Below are 18,917 nucleotides of genomic sequence, written 5' to 3' on the forward strand. Positions count from 1 at the left end.
GCTGATTGGTGAAAAATAATGGTGGAAAACATTGTTACCTCTGTAGTTTCTCAAAACATGGGAATGAATGTCCCCCCACCCCTTCTTATGCAATGGTCCCGCACCCAGCCTCATAGTCCCAAACACAGTCCATAAGATGAAGATACAATACCTTACAGGGCAAGTTTACTGGCTGACCATGTGTGAACTTTTCCTTTTAATTTATAACTTTAAAAAATTTTACCCTGGCAATACTTGTTTGTTAAAAATAAGAAAATATGAGGAATCTAGGGGCACCTGGTTGGCTCAGTCAGTGCAGCATGCAACTCTTGATCTGGGGGTTGGGAGTTCAAGCCCCACACTGGGTGTAGAGTTTATTTAAAGAATAAAATCTTAAAAAAAAGAAAAAGAAAATATGCAGAATCTAAAAAAAAATCATTCATGTCCCTGCCATTTACAGAAAATACATTAATACTGTGGGTACATCTTTCAGGTCTTTTCTTTCTTTTTTTTTTTTAAGATTTTATTTATTTATTTGAGAGAGAGAGATAGAGCACGAGATAGAGACAGAGAGGGGTGGAGGGGCAGAGGGAGAGAGAGAAGCAGACTCCCCGCTGAGCAGAGAACCGGATGCAGGACTCAAACCCAGCACCCTTAGATCATGACATGAGCTGAAGGCAGACGCTTAACTGCCTGAGCCACCCAGGCAACCCCCTCTGGGTCTTTTTCTATGCATACATATATTATATTTAGATTATATTTATATAAATCTTATTAAAATGTAGGTAGAATATATATTTTCCCTTTTTATTCACAAAAAGTTTTGACAAAAATTTTAAAAAGATATAAAAACAAAAAATTTAAAATTAAATTGCCCCACACTGCAACTACTATAATTTTGTTACGTATTTTATTTTTCCTATGCAAAACAAAGTACTTTTTTCTTTTTTATAGGAATGTGGTTGAGCCATGAGTACTATTTAGCAATCAGCTTTTTTATGTTAATATGTCAATAATATACAGATGTGCAAAATATTTTTAATATTTTTAACTGCCCCATACAGTTCCCATACTCCACTGTATGGGGGCATCATCAATTTATTCATCCAGGTATTTATTGTTAGACAATTAAGTTGCCCTTAATTTTTCATATTGTATTTAACATGTTTTTGTTGATATGTGTTCTTGTTCTGTATCCAAACTGAGCTCCATTCACAGACTTTCCCACCTCAGTTAACAGCAACTCTATTCCAGCTGATCAGGCCAGAACCCTGGGGCCACCCTGAATTGGCCTCTTTCTTGCAGTGCCGCCTCCAAGCCAATCTTCTTGGCTCTACCTTCAACACGTGACTAATTCTCACGCCTCCCTTGCTGCCTTTGTCCGAGCTTCCTCTGTTTCTTTCACCGGGATTATCCTAATAGCCTCCTGTTTTCCCACCTTTGCCTCATCTACAGCCGGGATTATCCTATAAAAACACACACCACATCAGGTCACTCCTCCACTCAAAATTCTCCAAAGGTTCCCCATTTCTCTCAAAGGAAGAACCAACTTCCCCAGGACAGCCCACAAGGTCCTGCTCCGTCTGCTCAGTACTTCCTGGGCCTTGTCTTCTACTCCTCCCCCTTGACCCTTCTCCGGCCTCAGCCTCAACTCTGTGCCTTCCTTGATCACACCAGTGCAAACCCATCTCAAAGCCTGTGTGCCCCTGGTTTCCTCTCCTGGAAATGGTCTCCCCCCAGATAGCCTCATGACCAGTCTCCCACCTCCTTGCAGTCCTTGCTCAAACTTTACTTTCTGAATAGAACTTCCCCTGACCACTCCCTTTAATATGCACTCCCAAATCCTTTTACCCTTCCCTCTTTATAAATGTTTACAGACATTTTTCCATAGCACGTACCACCTCCTACTGCACTGTGAAATTTACTTTACTGTGTTGATGGTTCATGGGCTGTCATTATCTGTCTCTCCCCAGTAGAATGTACGTCCCACACAGAAAAAGAATTTTGTCTGATTTGTATTCACTGAAATGTACCCAGTGCCTAGCATCTGCGTGACACGGAACCGTGTGTTAATAATCGTCACAAATGCAGAAGATCAACTTTCAAAAAAAGGGTAGTTGACAACATCAAATGCTGCTCACTGGAAGTTCAGTACGAGTGAAACCAAGTGGCCTTCGTTTGGTTTGGAAAGTAGGAAGCCCCAGCAGAGCAGGCTGCCGAGGAGCAATTGAAATGTGTGAGTTCAAAGGAGGTCTGCTACTTTTCAAGATGTGGTTTTGCTTCAGTTTCCTCGTCTGTAAAATGAGGTTAACAATGGAACCTACTTCAAAGTGTTAGATGGACTAAATAAGTGAACTTACAAAAGTGTTTAAAATAGTGAAATAGAGTAAAGGCTATCATAGTTATATGATAAATGCTGTTCTATATACATTACATATAACATACATATCTATTAATAGTGAACTTTTTTTTTTTTTTAAAGATTTTTATTTATTTATTTGAGAGAGAAAGAATGAGACAGAGCATGAGAGGGAGGAGGGTCAGAGGGAGAAGCAGACTCCCCGCCGAGCGGGGAGCCCGATGTGGGACTCGATCCTGGGACTCCAGGATCATGACCTGAGCCGAAGGCAGACGCTTAACCAACTGAGCCACCCAGGCGCCCAATAGTGAACTTTAAGGAATAACTTCAGTAGAGGTAAGGTTTCAGAAACGTTTTAAAAAGGTTCTGAGCAAATGGAAACTGACCTTTCTTGTTTGTTTCTTAAATGCTTTTTTGGGTGTGCATGTGTGCTGTCTGGGGGTGGGATGCAGGGCAGGCTGGTGTGTCATTCCCTTAGACCAGAGAGAAGAAGACTTGTCATAACTTCGCAGGAAAAAAAGAACTTCAGTTTTCAAGATGTCAAGGCCGGTACTGGCTACCCACCATCATCTCCATTTCGGTTTTTGTAAGATGTCATTATTTCTTTAAAGTAAGAAATAAGGGAAACATAACAATGACAATCCACTAGGCTTATTTAATTTTAGCAAAAAGTAAGGACCAGCCATTTTTGCAAGAATTCTTCACAGATACCTTCCAACATGAGTCTTTAAGGAGCAAATTTTTATTAGAGAGTGGAATGGAATTAAGTCTTTAAGTCATAATTTATAGAGAGAACTGTGGTTCAAAAGGCATGCCTTAGGAGGCACTGAAATTATACACCCTGAACAGAAAACATTTTCGGTGATAAAGAATCTAAAAACAGATAAGAATCTGCTTTGTCTGATATATAATATTAACATGATCTTTGTTCTCTAGGAAATTTTTTGTTTGGCAATATATTTCTTCTTTTTTTTTTTTTTTAGGCTCTTTTTCCCATAGCAATATACATCTTTTCTAATAAAATGTATCTGAATTGGTCTCACCACCCAGCTAGAGCAGGTGGTGTTTTTCTTTCATAAGAAAAGAAAATTTCTCATTCTAAGAAATTCTAAGAAAGAAATTCTAAGAAAGAAAATTTCTCATTCTAAGAAAATAAATGAGCATATAAAAATTGGCTATCATTCAGGGTACAGGTAAGGCTAAGAAGGCTCCTATTTTCTTTTCACTTTTTTTTTAAAGGATTTATTTATTTGAGAGAGAGAGCACAAGTGGGACAATCTCAAGCAGACAGCCCGCTGAGCATGAGCCTGATGCAGGGCTCCATCTCACAACCCTGAGATCATGATCTGAGCCGGCACCAAGAGTTGGATGCTTATCCGACTGAGCCACCCAGGCATTCCAAGGCTCGTATTTTCTGGATGCATCCACTGAGTTGCCAAAATAGTCCCAGAGATAGCACCCCGAAAGGTTCTAGTTCAAAGCTAAAAAAGGCTGGGTTAGCATTATTTTCATGTTTTAGACCCCCCCCCCCATTATTCTCTGCTCCCCTTCTTCATAGTCCAGACTCTTCCCAAGGTACTTTGTCATTTAAGGATCAATGGAAGTATAACACATTAGAAGAGCTCAAAGAAAATTACAAAAGTGGATAAAGCCAGAAACATTTGACCTGTAAAGGCTAAGAGAGTTGGGACTATTTCAAAGGTAGGGAAACAATGTGTAGGCTAACTTCAACCAAACCACATGAAGGGTTGCACCCCCGGAATTGTGGACATGCTTGGTGACTGCCTAGGACTAAACTTCAACCAAACCACATGAAGGGTTGCACCCCCGGAATTGTGGACATGCTTGGTGACTGCCTAGGACTAAACCTGAATATTATTTTTGCCTTGAGCCTAGCAGGGACAGGGTATATTTTCAAGGGCTTCACATTTATAATTTTACCCAATATAACCGACAGATCAATTATGCAACATAACACTGAAAGACAAAATAGGAAGTTAAATACGAGATATCTGACTTTGAAACAATAAATGAGTAGCAAGAAACATCAAACAGAAAACTTTTTCAAGACTGTCTTAATTAGTCATTAGAAATAACTAAAGTTTTACTTTCCTTTAGCCTAGTTTCAGGCACAGTTTAAGGAGAATTACCAGTGGTATTCAGAGCTACTTGATAAACTTTCATACGATGTACCATGAAACCCTGAGAATTTCATTCTTGGTTGTAACTTGGCACCCAAACAGCCAATACTGGAAAAATGCCATTGAGACCATGATGAGTATTTTTAGAATCATCTGAGGCTGCATCTGCTAAATAATAGAACCTATTTATTCAGAAAGCACTCACTATACCACTTACATTTAGCTAAATGATGTGTATAATTTAATATCTATAATTTAATATGTACCAAAGAGGGCTCAGACATATTTTATAGTATTTTTATGCACCAAACTCTATTTTCAATATAGAAGTAAAGAAAGCCATGAAATATGAAAATTCACTTTAGTTTCCAATCTGAATATGAAAATCCTTCTAAGGTTCTGAAAGATAAAATTTAATTTCTGTGACAAAGTTATTGTGATCAGAGGAACAATGAAATGCCAGTTTCATTTAAAAAGGTTAAGACTTTTAAACAATAGCAGATAATTTCTTATCGTGACTTGTTATCTTACAATAATCACAACTTCCGTGATGAAAACATAAATAGGATGCATATCAGACAAAGAAATTATGTCTCCTACTGATAGTAAGCCTGACATTCCTGGAGCTCTGCTGTGTTTTCTAATAGTTTATTCCTATTATGAGTGGCTATAAAGAAATGTATGTTTCCTGTGATAATGACATGAAACCAAAATTCAGTAATAAATTAAGAGCCAAACCAAACTGGTTTGTCATTTTGGGGATCAGCTCATCAAAGATTGGTAATCTTTTTTTTTTAAAGATTTTACTTGTTTATTTGAGAGAGAGAGAGAGAGGGGGCGTGTGTGCACACACATGCACAAGCAGAGGGAGGAGGAGAGAGAAAATCTCTGGCAGACTCCCCACTGAGTATGGAGCCCAACTCAGGGCTTGATCCCAGGACCCTGAGATCATGACCTGAGCCAAAATCAAGAGTCAGATGTTTAACCTACTGAGCCATTCAGGCGCCCCAAGAATGGTAATCTTTTCCACTCACTTCCATAATTGGAAAAGTTTATATATCTGTAGTAGTATAGCATTAGTTAAAAAACTAAAATCATTTTAATGGTCACTGCCCGTAATGAAAAGTTACATATTGGCAATTCAAAGTTATTAAAAGGATATATGTATTGACATGGGACTTCTCTGAGGCAAATCCTACTGTATAATTCTTTTTTTTTTTTTAAGATTTTATTTATTTGCGAGAGAGAGAATGAGAGACAGAGAGCATGAGAGGGAGGAGGGTCAGAGGGAGAAGCAGACTCCCTGCTGAGCAGGGAGCCTGACGTGGGACTCGATCCCGGGACTCCGGGATCATGACCTGAGCCGAAGGCAGTCACTTAACCAACTGAGCCACCCAGGCGCCCCCTTACTGTATAATTCTTAATGACTCCTTCCTTCATGTCCTGGCATAACTACACTTTTCATTATTTGCATTGTTTCATTTCCATCTTCCTCCTCATACAGACCCCTTGATTACCTTCTTGTCAGCTGCAGCCTTCCCTCAGCCCCTCTCAGCTGGGAAAACAGAGTCTCTTCCCATTCAGGCTCAGTTCCATCCAAGCCTGTTCTTGAAAGTGATGGAAGGAGATGATGGAGCCTCACCACATGAGCTCCCGGGCTCTAGAATAACATGTTGATTTCAGATCCAGTATCCAGCACCCCTGGGCGAGATCTGCCTGGCAGCCTTCCTGTCTCCTCGCCCTGCCTCTCTGGGTCACCCCTCAGGGCTGGGCTCCGCCTTGGTCCCCCTGTCTAGCATGCCCATTTGCTGCCTGGGTGAGGCCCTGATCCCCTGCCTCGTGCCTGTCACTAACTTTAGAGATGATAAAGTAGGAGTGATGGAAAATAGAAAAGACAATGGTACTTTGTTTATTGTTTGGAGTCACTTTGAAAAAAATTATGCTCTATTATCTGTGTAACAACAGTAATAGAAAATACATAGTACTCTGTACAAGCTCTGTTTGAAACACTTTTATTAACTCATTTAATAATCACAATAGCTCTATGAGATTGGTACTATTATTACCCCCAGAGAAGGAAACTAAATCACAGAAATTAGGTCACTTACTAAACTACACATAGCTAGTAAGAGGTGGTGTGATTCAGATTCAGAATAAGTGGAGAGTACAGGCAAATTGAAAAGAACAGAATGATAATAGTCAAGCTCATCACTGTTTCTTTTAAAATGTTAAAATTCTAAGGCTATTAATCATCCTTAATATATAATCATATGTACTACCATATTTCTAAAACCAATGTGAAAATTACTTTGGGAATCTCTTGCATTCTAAAAATACCTGCCTTTAACATGTTGCATTAATATTAATAAATCAAGTGATAATTATATGTCCATAACAAATGTATTTCATAGAGGGAAATGAAAAAGAATTCATAGAGGTTACTCATAAATGGAAAAAATTATCTAATCCAGCCTATAAAAAGAACTCTTCTTATACTGTCAACACCCAAATAATCAAGTAAAATATTGGCAGAGATTGCATTTTCTAAACCAGCTGTTTGAGTATACAGTATTTCTCAGTTCTTCATTTTACTTTATGATGGAGCATCACCATGGGGTTTTTAGATAAGCCATCTCCTCAATCCCTCTATTTATAAATTTGCTTTTAGCACTACTGCCTTGTTTAATCTTGATGCTTTAGGAAAAGAAACAGTTGAAACTCTTTACCCTAGCATTATATCTAATATTTATAATATTACACCTTTCAGCAAGTAATAAGGAGAAATATAGCTGCTAGAGCTCTGTTTTTAATCTACTGTTGATAACCCCTTTGACCTATCTTAACACTTTGAGAGGAGCTGAATGCTCCTTGGTGGTGTCAAGTGGCAAGGAAAGCCGGCACAGGGTGAAGATGATGTCTAACTCCTCATGGCGCAAGCCACCTCACAAAATCACCAAGAGAATATGCTGTATCACTTCCTGGAGTTTCTTTCCATGAGGTGCTGGCATCAGAGAGAACAGAAGAAGAATCCACATTTAGTTCCTTTGTACTAATGACATATTTAACCAAAGAGGTAACAGTTTGACGGTCCCCAGGACATTCTCAAGGTCACCAGCTCCCTGGAAAATTACATATGCTCATTCTTTGTCTATTTAGCAAACCTCTTCTCAGTTCCTCCTCAAGCCTTCTTGAGGATAGCATACGTTGTTTGGCCACGTGACTATTATATTCGCCTGTGGCTTTTCTCATTACACTGAAACAAAGAATCTCGCAAGGGAGGCATCCAAGACTGCTTCCTATACAACTCAGTCTCAGTTGGACTCTCAATTCCCCTTGATCCAACCCCAGCTGTGTGCTTGGCTCACCACAGCCTTGTGGTCACTCAGATGTAAACAAGCTGCAGCCTGCTCCTCCCTGTCACATCTGTTCCCCGAATATTTTGCTGTTTGGAAGAAATAACAACATGTTCTCCTGAATTCACCAACTTAACCATTTATCTCTATAAACTAAAGATAAAACATAAAATATCCCCCACCTCAAAATTTCTCACCATATGTGGTCTATACACTCACAACTTTTTTTAATCAATTAATTAATGTATAGTGTATTATTAGTTTCAGAGGTAGAGTTCAGTGATTCATCAGTTGCAGATAAGACCCAGTGCTCACTACATCACATGCCCTCCTTAATGCCCATCACCCAGTTACCCCATCCTCCCACCCACCTCCCCTCCAGCAACCCTCAGTTTGTTTCCTATAGTTAAGAGTCTCATAGTTTGTCTTCCTCTCTGATTTCGTCTTATTTTATTTTTCCCTCCCTTCCCCATGTTCATCTGTGTTGTTTCTTCAATTCCACATATGAGTGAAATCACATATTTGTCTTTCTCTGATTGACTTATTTTGCTTAGCATAATACCTTCTAGTTCCATCTACATTGTTGCAAATGGTAAGATTTCATTTTTTGATGGCTGAGTAATATTCCTGCGTGTGTGTGTGTGTGTACCACATCTTTTTTTTCCTTTCATCTGTCAATGGACATCTGAGCTCTTTCCATAGTTTGGCTGTTGTGGACACTGTTGCTATAACCATTGGGGTGCATGTACCCCTTCGAATCATGTGTTTGTATCCTATGGATAAATACCTAGGAGTGCAATTGCTAGATTGTAGGGTAGATCTATTTTTAACTTTCTGAGGAACCTCCATACTGTTTTCAGGAGTGGCTGAGCCAGTTTGCATTCCCACCAACAGTATTCTACCAAACTCTCTTCACTCGCAACTTAATCTTAAATGTTCTGCTCCTTCAGTCAATAGCTTTCCCTTCTAATCAATACTTCCCAACATGAAGTAATGCCAGCAAGCCATTGATGTAAAAACTTCTCAGGGTCTCAACAATCAAACAGGAGAGTAAAAAAAAATATTCAGAAAATCCTAACAATTGTAATTTGTCCTATAACACTGGCTTATATACTGCAACATACTTATATTGTGGTTATATGTGTTCTGATTTTATAGCCTAGAGGTCAAAACCATTCACCTAAATTGGTTAGGCTGTCTATAGACAGAACTTCAGACCTAACTGTAGCCTCAGATATGATCCAAATGAGAGTTAAATACCTAGATAGTGTAGAAGGGGGCCATATATTTGACAAAATAGCTTAACGCATCCACAGACGTCACTAACTATAGCCTTCTAATGTTAAGCAAGAAAGACCTAGAATGTTTTTGTAGCTCATCACACTTCTATGCATCTAGTACTTGCTTCTTTTCCCACTATCTTATGAATTAATCAATGTCCTTGGTTTTCTTCCCATCAACATTCTTCCTTCCTCCGGCTCCCCCATCATTCTCAGGAGAGTGCTTTCCTTCACTTGCCCAGGCCTATTCTGTGCACACTCCTTAGGACAGAAGCCCCTACCTACCAGAGGAAGGTGTCCCAACCAGGGAATTTGATGAGAAGTGAGTGAAAGAGCAGGAAAGAAATAGTAACACTAAGATGTACATGAGCGTGCCATAGGTTAGGAAATGGGACAAGGTCAAAAGGTGCTCAATGATACAAGCCTTTTCACTTTACTTGGTTGGAAACATTCCCTGAATATCATATTAGATGAAAGAGAGCTTGGTAGAAAAAAAAAATAGTTACATATGAAACAGTCACCAAAGATACAACCTGGGAATCATGTGTACCTCTTAAACCAACTTCAAAATTAGTATTTCTCTCCAGGTAGAGCAAGACATGTATCCAATGATTTCGTTTTTTAATATGATACACATTGCTATGCAAAATAAATTTATATATAATATACAATTGGAATCTTTCTTTTGTCCTCATTTCAAACTTAATCACACTTAATATGAAATCTCCCTGTGGTATATTCTTGAAATATATAATTACAGGGATTATACAGTTTCCCTAATGGACTCACTGTCAGTATATATCTATGAATATGAGATTACATATTGCTTCAAAAAAAGTACAGAGATAAAGATACCAGACTAACCAGAAATTTTCACACAACTCTCCCTTTTAGAAATTTTTAAAATTAGGTATCTTTTCAAAATTTCGAGAAGTACTTCTAGACTAATAAAATAAGGCAGTGGGGGGCGCCTGGGTGGCTCAGTCGTTAAGCGTCTGCCTTTGGCTCAGGTCACAATCCCAGGGTCCTGGGATCGAGTCCCACATCGGGCTCCCTGCTCGGCAGGAAGCCTGCTTCTCCCTCTCCCACTCGCCCTGCTTGTGTTCCTGCTCTCACTATATCTCTCTCTGTCAAATAAATAAATAAAATCTTAAAAAAAAAAAATAAGGGAGTGGGTTTGGAAGGAAAACAATTTGATGGAAAACTTAACAAGAAGCAAGGGATCTGCATCTTAGGATAACAGTATGCAGAAAAGTACTGGTATATTCTTTGGCTATTCCTGGTCTGTGCCATCACGGTGGGCTGGGCCTCAGGAAAGCCAGACTGGCCACACCTGACACCATCCCCTCCATATCCACCATACCTATCACACATCTACCCCTTTCCATCACACATATCCCTGCCAACAGGGATTACAATTTTGGCACCTGCCGGTAGGGATATACATCATAGACAGTTACAACCCGCTGAGACGGATATGTGACATGACTCCATATCCATTCAGTTTATTCCCACGTGACCATTTCTCCCCACACACACTTAATCCCACTGAATTAAGTTCTAGAGATGTTTGTGCTGGAAGTCCAAGAGTACAAAGTTCTCCGTCTACCATCCTCGGATTATCAGGGTAGGTCCGGGAGGGTGAGAAGTAAGGATCCAAGAGGAGCACATCCCGAACGGTGCAATGCGTATGCATAGGGAGGGATGTGGCTGGAGGTGCAGGGCCACCAGAGGGGGTCGCACAGAACATTCTCCCAGGCAATGGCTCAGTAAGATCTCGCGGGAGTGCTAGAAACCAAAATGAAATTGCTGTGCAAGAAATGTCCTGGTCCAAATAAAGTTTTGTAACGAATTATTATCATCAACTTCAGCTGCGGGGAAGGCAGTAGCTAAAGAAGGAAGTCTTTATACTGGCCATGAGCTTGAGGGCAGTATACAGCCACAGTTGTACTTGGAAGGCCTTAAAGACGGGTCTCCAAATGGTATCAGTTTGGGCAACAATTCAAAATGGTGCCATCACGTAGGTTTAAGAGAAAGAACCCTTACTGCAGGAACTAAGCTGGAGTTCCTGTCGTCACAAGTGGCTAGTCCCTTAGGTGACATGAGCAAGTTTTGTTAGGTCTTCAACTACACATAACGGAAGTTTGGCCCTGGCAAAGAGGCCAATAACATTTTTTTCTCTAACTTATTGGAGTAACCAAGAGAAAGAGAACTGAGCCAACTTAGTAATTCAAACTAGTATTACTCTGTTTTTAAGGTACCTCTCCTTGAGAGAATAATATTCTAATGAATGGCCAAAAGTAATGAGCTCATATTTAGGAATAGAAGTATAATTCCAATGTAAACTAGTACAGTTTTGGATTGCAGCCTTAATTTCCCCTCAAATCTAACTGGGGCTCTCAAGAAAAAAATACAGCTTTATCTTCTTTTCTTATGCAATTAATTAAAATTAACAAGAGGTGAATGACCACTCTCCGGTGGTGGAGAAAACCTTCTTACCATCCAAATAATACTAGCTGGTTTGCTTTTATGTGACTAGTCAAGTGGGTAAGAAATTAACTACTATAACTAAATCAACTAAATAATTCTTTATCAACACTGTTTTGGAATAAAGTTTAAGTTTTCTGGATCATGTGTTCTATTTTGCCTTTAACCATAATCAATCCACTGTGGGGCTTGCCAGTTTCATACAAGATCATTATGCTCCATTCTGCCCTTAACTAGGAAAATGGAATTAACAGAGTTTCAAAATGTCTACAAAAGACTTGTTAAGAAATTTTCCCAACACTAATGGTAATAGTTGAGATAGACAGAACATTTATATTTTAAAAGAGTTAAGCCAAACCCATGCAATTCTAATTACCTTGACTCCTTTGTTATTGTATATTTTAATACCAGTTCTAAAACTGTTTCTTTTTTTTAATTATGTTATGTTAATCACCATACATTACATCATTAGTTTTTGATGTAGTGTTCCATGATTGTTTGCATATAACACCCAGTGCTCCATTCAGTATGTGCCCTCTTTAATACCCATCACCAGGCTAACCCCATCTCCCCACCCTCCTCCGCTCTTGAACCCTCAGTTTGTTTCTCAGAGTCCATAGTCTCTCATGGTTTGTCTCCCGCTCCAATTTCCCCCCCTTCATTTTTCCCTTCCTGCTATCTTCTTTTTTTTTTTTTTTTAACATATAATGTACTATTTGTTTCAGAGGTACAGGTCTGTCTGTGATTCAACAGTCTTACACAATTCACAGTGCTCCTGAAATTACACTTAAGTCAGAATTTTGTCTGTGAATGCAAATGTTAGAAAATAAGTAAAAATGTCCATTTAATCTGGATGTTTGAAGCAGAAATATCACATAGGCCTGAATTATCAAGATCAACATTTCCTAAACCATGCTCTGCCAAACACTAGTGCTATAAGACGGTCAATGAAAAAAGAACTTGCTAGTCAAGTACATCTGGGAAATGATGCTGAGGTAGATTAAATGTTTGAAATAGTCACTGCCCCTCCTTGTAGTGTCCCTTCCTACAAGTACATTACACATCCCGCTTTGTTGAATTCAGAAGGGACCATGTGACTTGCTTTGGCCAATAAGATGTGGGCAGGAATGATGTGAATCATTTCTGAGCTTTAAGAATCAGCCTGGGATTTGCCATCTCCCTTTTCCTTCTGCCAAAAGACCAGCATGGTCCTACGTGGAGGCTGCCCAGCCCGGGTCCTCAGTAAAGACAATACGGAGCAGAGCCACACGTGACCCACATCTGTGAGCAAAAAATAAATCTTTGTTGCTGTAAGCCCTCGAGAGTTACGACAAATATTAGCAGTTCAAAATTCCTAGGAAGTGTTGGATAAAGAATCAGATTAACTTTATTTAATGCAACACTGCTAACATTCGCTTGATCACAGAATCCTTGCCTCACGTAAAACCCTGAGAGAGATTCCGAGAGAAAAATTTCAAGACATGCTAATGAAAATACTTGCTTCAAATCTCCATTCCACTTTGCAGACTTAAAATTAGGTTGACTATGTCATTTCTTCTAGAGTTTTCAAAGTTTTCAAAATCTCTAAGAGAATTAGGGTCAACCCGGCATCATTTGCTCCTCTGACATTAGTCAATTCCTAGAATCCTTCCTTAAATAATTCAGCTTTCTGTCTATAATTTCCCATATGTTTCAATTTTAAAGATGTATAAAGTAGTAAATGGTTTCAAATGAATATTCAGTTTACCTGTGTAGGTATCATTTTCAATTGCTAAATAATTGCAAAGTCAGTGTGGGGTTTTTTTTTTCCAATATAAGAGAAAGAGACAACACAACAGCATGAAGTTGAAAAATGCATTAGAAACATAAGTGAAGTCACTTGCTATAAATCATGCTCTTTGACACACAGTAGATGACACAACTGACTAATGGCACCTAGAATATCTCAGAAGAAATTAGTATTCCATCTCAGAGCAGATTTCACTGGATTTTTAGTTTTAAAAAGCCATTAAAACGAAAAGAGATGTGTTGCTGTGTTTTGTTTATTTACTGATTTTTAATTAAGAAAAATCCAATTCCACTCTAGCCTTAGATCTAAGTGCACCTGGTCATATGAAGACATTGGAAAACAACTAAAAATCATGAGGAATTAAGTCATTTGGCGTTGGGAGATCCAGGACTCAGTTACTAAAGCCAACTGCTTTACCTTGTACCAAGGATATTTTGAGACAAGCTTTTGTCTGGAAGGATAAAGGCTTGTTGATCCCTACAAGTGCCCGCCTTCAGGGAGGGGGTGAAGGAAGCGGCAGGGCAGTCTTGCAGGCTCCTCTGCTCAAGGCTACCTCCTAGTCGGCTACAGGGAGGGACTATCGTGAACTTGGGCTCTGCCTTTCGGCTGCCAGCCCTGAGCTCCTTCCCTGCTGTGGGAGGGACTCCCTCCCCTTGGGAAGCTGGTGCTTCCTGAGATTCACCTCCCCGGGTCCCCTTTCACACTTTCTCTACCTCCTTACGGCGGCGGAGTCCTCACCCTCTAGGAGTGAGAATTTGCTGATCATTTCTGAGATCTGTCACCTAGGGGCCTGCCCCTCCCTCTACAGTCTTCCCCATCCTGAAGCAGCGTCTCACGAAAGTCCTGCTGGTCCCCAATGCTTCTGGCCATACTTGCACATCATTTGCTTTTTACAGATTTCTCTATCTCCTAGTTTCACTGAAGATGCAGCTTGTGATATTTTCCCCATTGTCTCTATCACTCTGTGCAGTTTCCAGGAGCAGAAAGGAAAGATCCAAATCTAAGTTGCCACCATCTTCTTATACTTAAAGACTTTCCTCCTTTCTGCGTATAAGATAACCTATCTGAGGTTTTAAAAAACAAACAAACAAACAAAAAACACCAGAAAAACCTCTATGTGAAGCCAAATTCGCCTATTTGGTCAAAATGCTGACCTTATAGACATTTCAGAATAGCACAGGAGTCAGAGGTCAGTAAGACTACACTCCTTCTTTAACTATGAGTTAGCAAAGGTCAAGAGAAGTTAAGAGATTTGTCCAATGCTAAACAACAAAGCTAAAACAAGAAAACTCATGCTCCTTCAAATTTATCACAGAGACCTCCTTGAGAAGGAATAGTCTTCTATTCCTACACTAAACTAGTATTTCTGAGTTTTGAAATGGCTTAAAAAGGCACATTATCATGCAGACCCAGGAAAGTGAGTGGCAGCTAACTTTAGCTAACTTAGATCAGCCCATTTAACAAAATCCTGAGGGGCGCCTGGGTGGCTCAGTCAGTTAAGCGTCTGCCTTCAGCTCAGGTCATGGTCCCAGGGTCCTGGGATCGAGTCCCGCATCAGGCTCCCCGCTCAGCGGGGAGTCTGCTTCTCCCTCTACCCCTCCTCCCTGCTTATGGTCTCTCTTTCTCAAATAAATAAATAAAATCTTTTAAAAAATTCCTGAGAAAATGTGCTAACTGCTAAAAACAGAAGAGTAAATACTGGTAGTATGTGAAGATTTTGTCTTACAATCTTGGTCCTATATATTGAATCCCCAAAGAATTCAGGGACTGAGTTTTCCCCCTTAACTATACTGTTAGAACACAACCTTCGTCCATATGCTCTCCTTTTCCACTTCCCATTACCATTTCTACTGATGACTACCCTGTATCCTCCTCCCTACTTCCCCTCAGCCTCATCATCTTAGGGTCCAATAACCACCCCTCCACCCGTGTTTTGGGCATATCAAATCCTGCATTCAAAACAAACCCATCTAAGTGACAGTAATAGCTAACAATTTCAAAGGAGATCATTTCTTTCATTCTTAAGTTCTCTCATTGTCTAACTCTGTGAAAAGCTGATACAAGGAAGTGCCAATTAACAAACTATAGCTTTGATAGTTTAGTGCTACATTAGTAATTTGAAATAGTCACAGATCAGGAAAGGTATGGAAAAAGACCAGAGAATAATTAATGCTTAAAAACAACTGATTTATCCATGAAAAGATCACATTTATTTCTTAAGAAGTCTAGATCTGCATTAAGGTATGTGTTTGATTTGAAACTGGTCTTCTTCTGCCACCAAGTGTTAGCACACACTTCTAACCAACCAGTTTTTGCAATGGTTAAATCACAAAAATACAAGGTCACTCGATGAGAAAAATGTATCTAAAAGAAGGGCAGTATAAAAAGCATGGAGGTGAACAAGTTGCAGAGTAACAATGTAGAACAAATATATTCCAAGAAAACTACACAAAGAACTAATTTTAGTTACTATTTCAGACATGCAGTAATTTAATAAGATTCTCTGAGGCTCCATTTATTTAATGAAAGAAACTACAACTCTAAAAGCACAATGATAATCAAACTAGCTTTAAAATATACAGTAACTACTTTCAATATTCTCTTATGCAATGTACCCTACTAGAATTTTATGCAACTATGTGTGAAACACATTGACTAAATGCCTCCTAGTGTTAGAAAAATATATGATGCCAAGAAAAATCTTACATTTCTCAGAATCTAAAGTAGAGAACTCAGTTCTAAGCTTGGGAACCAGAATACCATGCTGTAGCAGAGGAAGATCCCTATCAGGAAATGTGAAGAAGAGTTTCTGTATTTTCAAAATTCTGATCACAATCTATAGAACTTTTGGTTATCCCACTGGGCTTTTGGTTAATTCTATTAAATGGTATTACCTACAAATAGGAGCCTACCAGAGGATGGCACCCCAGAAGCCTAGGGACTTCTGCAGTCAACACTCAACACCACTGGGAAATCCTCACACTAGATCTTTATGACCATTCCAGTGGTGGTAAACACTCATCCCCTGCACCTGACATCTGTCCACATCTTTTATGTCAAGGAGATGTTTTACCTTCATGAACAGACCAATTATGGCTCCAACTCTGAATTTCTTTTTTTTTTTTACACTGGCATGGATAACAGCTTTTTAGACCATAAAAAATAACCAATATATGGCAAACAAAACAAAACAAAACAAAAAAACAAAACTGAGGTACTATCACAGAATAATAGGTTACAGCTCCTGTAGATAATAATGAATGGATCATCTTAACTATCTCAGAATTGGCCTATAAAGATCCAAGGCACTTCTCTACCCAGAACACCTCTTTTTACTAATAATTATCATGTCTACCCCGACAACAGAACCACCAGTATCTTAGGAGTACACCAGTATCTATCCACCCGCTACAAAAAACGATTTCCGGTTGGCCTTCCAGCAGGTCAAACTGAAATACAAAGAGTACACCAACCTCAAAACAGAGCATCTTAGTGGGAGACATCATTAGCTCTTTTCTAGATACTTTCACTATGCATCACCCATCCATACCAGAAACTCAAAGAACACTCCTCAAGATCATGGAAAACCTTCAAGTTTTCTGCATCTTGTGGCTTCCCTTTACCCTTGATTTCCATGAGACATCTAACTTGCCCATCACCATATCTATGATCAGCCCCCTAAGGCTCCACTCTTCCTCAGAACCTAAGTAAACCCCTAACCAACCAAGAGAGAAATTCTGGGTGTGTCAAGGGGAATCTACTATATTCCAGGTATCATTAAGGTCAGCTGTATTCACTGATTTACCAGAAGAATTAAGGGCTAAAAGAGCAATTGTTGGAACCTATCTTTTACCTCCAAAATTACAAGGAAGCACATTAAGCTGTGTTGAAGACAAACCCAAGGAAACTATCTTTATATAACTTTAATTATGGTTTACATTTTTATGCTATTCCACAGTTCTTATAAGTTATCTATTTTAATAGCTTCTTAAATCATTGATACGATTTGTTGTAATTGACCTAAAAATTCCCTCATTGTAATGGAAGTTATTTCTAATTTTTCCTCTATTATGGATACCGCATCAGTAAACACCTTTATACATAAAGAGTTTCTTCTTTAGAATTATTTCTTAGTTATAAAATAAATAAGTCCTGGGGATATAGTGTACAACATGGTGGTAATAGTTAAAATACTATATTGTAAAAAATATATATACTATATTGTATATTTGAAAGTTACTAAAAGTAGGTCTTAAAAGTTCTCACAACAACAACAAAAAAAGGTAACTATATAAGATGATGGATTTGTTAACTAATCTTATTACGATGATCATTTTGCAATATATTAATATATTAAATCATTATGTTGTACACCTGAAACTTACACCATGTTGTATATCAATTTTATCTCAATAAAAAAATTATTTGTTTAAGATAATCCCAGCAGCCTGAACCTCTTAGTTAAAGAATATGAATATTTTAACTTTCTTTATGGGAATTGTTTAATTCACAACTCAAAGGGCCATACCAAGCCACCATTCATAATCTTTGATGGTCCTTCTACCTCAAGCTTATCCTAACAAATGTTCCTCTAATACAATGTAGTTGGAAGTATAAACTGGGGCCACTGTTTTAAAAGGCAATTTACAGTGTTTTTGAAAAGCTGAAATATAAAATACCCTTTAACCTTGACTCTCCATTTCAAGAAATGGGTTCTTTGAAATATTGGCATGTCTACCCAAAGGAAAATGAACATGGATGCTTACTGCAGCCCTGTTTGTGCGAGCAAAGAAACAGAAATTAATGTAATTATTCATCAAGGGGAGAATAAATTATGATAAATCAAAATAATGTATATTTATTTCTGTTTTAAAGAAACTATATGCAGGTATTTGCACCTACATACATTTGCAGTGTGTAGGAAAAAGTCAGAAGAATATACTAGTGTGGTAACCTGCAGACAGAGAAATTATATCGGGAAGAAGGGGGCGGTAGGGTGGTGCTGAAGGAAAAATCGTATATATCACTCTATAGGTTTGCATCTATTTGGACTGTTTGCAATCACCAAATATTCACCTAATACTTTCATAATTAAAATCACTTTTAAAATAAAGTACTTGAAGGAAGACAAACTTTTAACACTCCAGTGATAAAAACCTATTGTTTCCCACCTCTCTCTCTCTCTTATTTTGTTATCAATCTAAACAACACTGAACACTAGCAATACATTCCACTACTGATCTTATCAATGTCCACTCCCTTACAAATGAGTGAACCCAAATAAAAGCCCAATAGAGAATTAGCGCTGAGAAAGGAGGGTAGTTGGAAAGCTAAAAAGTTAAGAAGAAAGAGACTGAAGAAACACATATTTTCAAATAATCTGTATTCCAAACCAAAAAGCATAATAAAAATGCACTTTTATGCATGATACCTTTTCATACTGGCTTTAACTTTTACACTGGAACAAGTGCATAAAGAAAATGTTGGCTATTTATTTAAACCTGCAGGTCTCTGAATAGTCTACTCTAC

The 18,917-nt window shown here is 38.6% G+C and overlaps 1 protein-coding gene across 2 annotated transcripts in view; it reads right to left on the reverse strand.

Moving 5' to 3' along the window:
* AKAP7 (A-kinase anchoring protein 7) overlaps nt 1–18,917 on the reverse strand; it is a 144,301-nt gene that overhangs the window by 62,882 nt on the left and 62,502 nt on the right. The gene's annotated exons all lie outside the window — the stretch shown is intronic.

Source organism: Neomonachus schauinslandi, chromosome 8 (assembly GCF_002201575.2).
Source record: "Neomonachus schauinslandi chromosome 8, ASM220157v2, whole genome shotgun sequence".
NCBI classification, from domain to species: domain Eukaryota; kingdom Metazoa; phylum Chordata; class Mammalia; order Carnivora; family Phocidae; genus Neomonachus; species Neomonachus schauinslandi.